Source organism: Temnothorax americanus, unplaced genomic scaffold, assembly GCF_048541705.1.
Source record: "Temnothorax americanus isolate GAGA-0224 unplaced genomic scaffold, ASM4854170v1 Scaffold8, whole genome shotgun sequence".
In the NCBI taxonomy this organism is placed as follows: domain Eukaryota; kingdom Metazoa; phylum Arthropoda; class Insecta; order Hymenoptera; family Formicidae; genus Temnothorax; species Temnothorax americanus.
The window spans coordinates 5,616,501-5,622,500 of NW_027509802.1; the positions used below are offsets into that span (position 1 = coordinate 5,616,501).

A 6,000-nucleotide genomic window follows, 5' to 3' on the forward strand; every position below is an offset into this window, starting at 1 on the left:
CTGTTGCAAAATAATGCTATTCAGCCAAAGTCTTCTTCATGAAAATTAAGATTTACAAAATTTTTATAATTTTTAAATTGTTGAGGTGCTCCGTCGGAAAATTTGCCAAATATCTATGCGCAATTCTTCTCTAACAAAGATTATATTCAGAGCAAAGAATCATTAGACAAGCGATATATTAGAGCTAAGACAATAACAGGAACGCAGAAATATCATTGTGTAATTCCAGACGGAGAAGGCACTTTGAGATTTAAACAATTTTCATCATCTGTTGAATCTCGAATTTTTAAAATATTTAAACGTGTAGAAAAATAAACGCTACTTAATAAAAAAAAATTTATCAAGCATAAATAATAAACGCTTTAATTTCACTGTATTTTTTTCTGAAATCAATTTGTAAACTATTTAGTAAGTAATCACTATGTCTTAGATAATTATTAATAGTAGTTCCTGTGTAAATTATTTTTTCTTTTCAAATATTTTTCAGCACAAATAAATAAAAAATGGAAATTAAAAAATCGAAAAAAGAAATAGATCCCGTTATTATCTCATTATAAATTTAGGCTTAAAAGTTGTGAAATCAATCGATGAGTTTTTTACAAAAAATTTTGGAGAAAATCGATCAATACGTGTTTTTTGTAAATCAAAAATTTTTGTCAAAAAGAACCCCGCACAAAAACCTATGGAAATGGGTTCTCGGCGAATTTGTCTGAAACTTTGGGAAAATGTTGTTCATGTCATCTTGATCAAAAGTTCTCATGGCAACAACTTTCTTTAAACAGAATTTTTGCTCCAGGAGACCTCAAAGATGGATATTTTATCACGCGATCACAGATGATTTTACCCATTCAGCTTTTAGAATAATGATTGTGTGTGTGTATTGCATAACCCATGAAACCTGAGAACAAAATCGGTCCTTTTCAGGGCCATAATAATGTGCAAAATCCGATCGCGCAACCTTCTTGCGGTGCACATTGGATAACGCTAATCCCGACGGTTCATACTGTTATTACTGTTATTCATCAATACATTAGGTTATTAGGTTTTATGGGTTATGCAATACACACCCAAACACACACAATCATTATTCTGAAAGCTGAATGGGTGAAATCATCTGTGATCGCGTGATAAAATATCCATCTTTGAGGTCTTTTGGAGCAAAAATTCTGCTTTAAAGAGAGTTGTTGCCTTGAGAACTTTTGATCAAGATGACATGAACAACATTTTCCCAAAGTTTCAGACAAATTCGCCGAGAACCTATTTCCATAGGTTTTGTGCGGGGGTCCTTTGAAAATCTTATAGAAACACAGTTTGAAAATATTTTTTGATATTTTTTATTAAGTGTGTTTAAAAAAAAATTTGAAAAAAAACGTCCCATTTTTTTGGCCCATTTTTCGTAAAATTATGGGCGTTTAAAAAAAAAGTAACGTAATTTTTCAAAAATCGATATTTTGAAAACGGTTCAACAAAAAATTTGAAAAAAATCATGGAGGTATTTTTCAACTAATACTATAACATAAAAATTTTTTTAAAAAATCGGAGATGCAAAACCCAAATGTGTCCGATTTGGGGGGGGGGGACTCTTAAATCTTCCATGCGAAAAATTTTCAAAAAACTTTGCTGGAAAAACATTATAAAAGGCCAAAAAAATTTATAAAATTACTTATAAAAAGTAACGGAGCACGACCCCGGGGGCACCCCTTTTCCGCGATCGTCATCGGGGGCGAGGGGCCCCCCAGAAAAAAAAATGAATCAACGATAGCCCCGATTTGTCGTAAAAATAAGTGTATTTCCTTTTAAACTTTTCCTCTCTTAAATTTTAATAAAAAAACACCTCGAAAAAAGGCCCGTTTACGAAATGGAAACCGATGCCGCTAGTCCCCCAAAAAAGCGAACGCAATTTTAAAAAAAAGGGGTTGGGTTTGGGAACGCGCTATTTCCTATTGATCTTCTTTTTTCGTTTCAGGTGTAAAACAAGGGTAAAATAAACAAATAGCCTAATGCGTTTCCCGAACGCACCAAAAAAATATTTAGTCCTTTAAAAATTTATAAAAAAAACGGTCATTTTTTTTTTTCTAAGGAATTTCAAAATCCCCTTTCAAAAAAATTTTACTAATATTTAAAATCAAAACGCCCGGGGCCGAGTTTGCACGGGGCCGACAGTTTTTTTTCTTAGACGGTATTGCCAAATTATTTATGAAAAAAATTAATCACAAAAAAAAATTTATACATTGCACAAAAAAAATTACCAAATGTTTTTGAAAAAAAGATTAAAAAAACAAAAAGTTTTTTTTTCCCCCCGGGAAAATTTCCAAAGGCATTCAAGGTAAGCGCACCCCTTTTCTAAACAAGAATTTACAGTTTTTCAGCCCGTTTTATTAGTGATAACCGGGTTACATTTACCTCAAAAAGGCAATTTAAATTTTTGATTCAGCTTCGCCCCCCCAAACCCATGGATAAAAAAAAATTTATAGCCGAGTTTATTTGTGGGGAAACTAAACAGTTCCGTTTGCCCGCTCTGAAAAAAAAAAAGCGACGTACTTTTTTTCTTTCTTTAAAATCCCTTTTTACTTTTAAACTAAAAAGTAAAAACGTTAGGTTCGCCCGAGAAAAAAAAAAATAAATTTTTATGTTTCCCGAAAAAAATCTTTTTTGGATTTTAACAAAAGGAAAAAACATCTTTTTTTTTATTTTCAAAAACCATGAACTTTTTGGGAGGATACGGGCGCCACAAAAATGGAAACGAAAAAAGGGAAAAACAAAAAAATTTAAAAAACCAGGGAAAAGGGAAAGAAACACGCGAGTTTCCTTTCGAGGTCCTTCACTTTTTTTCGGGGGAAAAGAATTTCCCAAAATATCCAGATTTTAACAACTAATTGCAATCTCCGTCGACAAAAATCGCTCCGTTAAAACCCCCTTGGCAAAACTCCAACTTTGGTTATGATAATTAAAAAAAAAAAAAATTTAATTTTAATATAATTTTTATAATAATTATTTTTTATTCGTTAACATATTTTCATCACCTTCCCTTTTATTTAAGGATGGGAAATAAACTACTTAAAAAATTAAAATTTATTTTTTTGGTTTTTTGAATTTTTGTTTTCCCCCATCAAGAATGGACGATGACCCTTTTTAAATTTTTTAAACCATTCTTTTTAATTCAAAAAAAAAATTTTTTGGGGAAAGAAGATAAAATCCAAGTCAAAGCCCCCCGTAAAATTAAATTATCAAAACACTTTAAATTGTGCTATGTTATTATTTTCATCAGACAATAAAAAAAAAACATAAAAATTAATTATTAAAAATAAACGCTGGGCATAAAAAATTGAATTTTAAAAAGGGGTTTACCCTTGATACATTTTGCAGGGAGGCCCCAAAAGCTTTTCGGGGTTCAGCCGTATGAAAGAACCAAAAGACGGGCCGCCGCGGGCGTTCCGCGTCTATACATATTCCCCACCGTGCCCTTAAAAATTTGGTTTAGTGCGGACAACCCTTATAGAACCAAATTTTTGGGTACTAAACCCCGGGTTTCGTTTGTCCCACGCGAGGTCCCCAAATATCATCGGCCTTTTTTTAGTTGACAAGTTGCATTACCGACTCGAGGAATTGGCCCCTTAGTTTAGACCCCTTAAGTCTTTTTTAATTGGTTGGCGGGCTTTTAAAAAACCCCTTTTTTTCCCCTCACAGCTGGCCCCCCTTTAACCCCCCCGCAAAAAGGGATTAAACCGTTTAAAAAGCTTAAAATTTATTAAAACTTTTTAGAAAAAATCAAATCATTAAATTTTTTAAATGTCAAAATTTAAAAAAAAATTTACCCCATTTTATTTTTTTTAAAAGGGGTTTAAAACTGGCTGCTTTTTAAAAATGCAAATCACCGCCGCCAAAAAAAAAATGCGTTTTTAATTTGGGGTTTTAATTGAAATTTTGGGGATTAAATTGGTAAAAAATTAAAATTATTTTTTAAAATTTTAAATTATTTTATATTATTAAAAAAAGTAAAAAACAATAATCAATAATATAATCAAATATAATCATATAAGTCATATAAGTCAAATTTGTCATATATAAATGTTATTTGATCTTATTAGAATTTATATAATTTTGTTTTAAATTTAAAGTTATACCAATTTAAACTTAAACAAGATTATATAAAATTTTATTTTTTAGCGTGCTACTTTATTATAAGAGTAGACTTCACGATATAACTTATACAAAAATTGTGTCGTTCCGAGACAGTGTCGTGTCTTCTGATACCGTAATCTTATAACACTCTTTGTCAAATTTAATTACGAGAAACAGATCCATCGAATGCTATCTATCGGATACTTTGAGATGCAATATCTGATCTGATCATATATAATCTTATATGACTATATTATTTTTTTTTTTAATTTGAATCAAATATTTTACATGTTAAGTTTGACAAATAAAAAAACAAATTTTACCGCAAATATTATTTAAACATTATTTAAACAAAATTACGTTTTAATAATAATCAAATTAAAACCAAAGGGCCTAGCGGAATAAGCATGTGAAATTGGCCCTTGATCATACAGAGCTGACATTAATGTCACAAGTTAGTACCAATATGATAAAACTTTCCACCAAACATTATTTTAAAAAATCCACTTTTTATAAGTTATGCAGGGAGAAAGTAAAATAAAGAAATGTATTTTTCTCGAAAACCACTTGACCGATCTTGATGAAAAAAATATATGTTATGTAGACTAATAAAACTAATTAACAAAAAAATGTCCAAAATGTTTGTCAAAAAAAAGATCAAAAAAAATATTTAAACTTTTTAATATTTTTTTAGGGTGATATTTTTGAGGTACTTCTTTGAAATTTTTACGGAAATTTCTCTTAAAGTGTCCACTATAACATATATTTTTTTCAATTTTTTTTAAATGGTGGAACATAGTTAAAAATACGAAAATTGTAAGCGTCGCGTCACTCCGGCGCACCAGTGCAGTGCCATTCCGCGTTGCGGGTGTTCGATGTAACTTATTTACTAGCACATATGTACGTCTGCAATTAGCTTATAATATGTATACTTTTTAATTTTTATAGTTTCCAGAGTTTACTACGTGGAGGTTGCAGTACGGTTTTAAACTCCTTATTGGGGGCTTTTTTAACGTGAGTCCCTTCGCCTCTCACTATATATTTCCGCAAAATCGGGGTGCTTTTTTAACGTGAGTCCTCTCGCCTTTCACTACGTTTCCGTAAAATCAGGGTGCTTTTTTAACGTGAGTCTTTTCGCCTCTCACTACGTTTTCGTAAAATCAGGGTGCTTTTTTAACGTGAGTCCCTTCGCCTCTCACTACGTTTCCGTAAAATCGGGGTGCTTTTTGAATGTAAGACCTCTCGCTTCTCATTACGCCTTACACCTACGATTTTATTTAATCTTCTTCACTATCACTGTCTATTACTGGAATGTTATTTGTTTTTTTAAACAGATTGCTCAGTATTTCTGCTGGTTTCAAAATTTTCGCTAAATATCTTGCATGAAATAGATAATATATAATTGCAGCAATATGACAGCAGCATCCAATTGTTCGTAGCCCATTAGCGATCTGTTTAAGAAAACAAATAACATTCCAGTAATAGACAGTGTGTGATAGTGAAGAAGATTAAATAAATCGTAGGTGTAGGGTGTAATGAGAGACGAGGGGTCTTACATTCAAAAAGCACCCCGATTTTACGGAAACGTAGTGAGAGGCAAAGAGACTCACGTTAAAAAAGCACCCTGATTTTACGGAAACGTAGTGAAAAGCGAGGGGACTCACGTTAAAAAAACACCCCGATTTTACGGAAACGTAGTGAGAGGCGAAGGGACTCACGTTAAAAAAGCACCCTGATTTTACGGAAACGTAGTGAAAGGCGAGGGGACTCCGTTAAAAAAGCACCCCAATAAGGAGTTTAAAACCGTGTGCAACCTCCACGTGGTAAACTCAAAAACTATAAAAATTAAAAAGTATACATATTATAGGCTAATTGCAG

The 6,000-nt window shown here is 31.9% G+C and overlaps 1 protein-coding gene across 10 annotated transcripts in view; it reads right to left on the reverse strand.

Annotated features, from left to right (window-relative positions):
* LOC143907130 (uncharacterized) overlaps positions 1–6,000 on the reverse strand; it is a 72,422-nt gene that overhangs the window by 43,842 nt on the left and 22,580 nt on the right. The gene's annotated exons all lie outside the window — the stretch shown is intronic.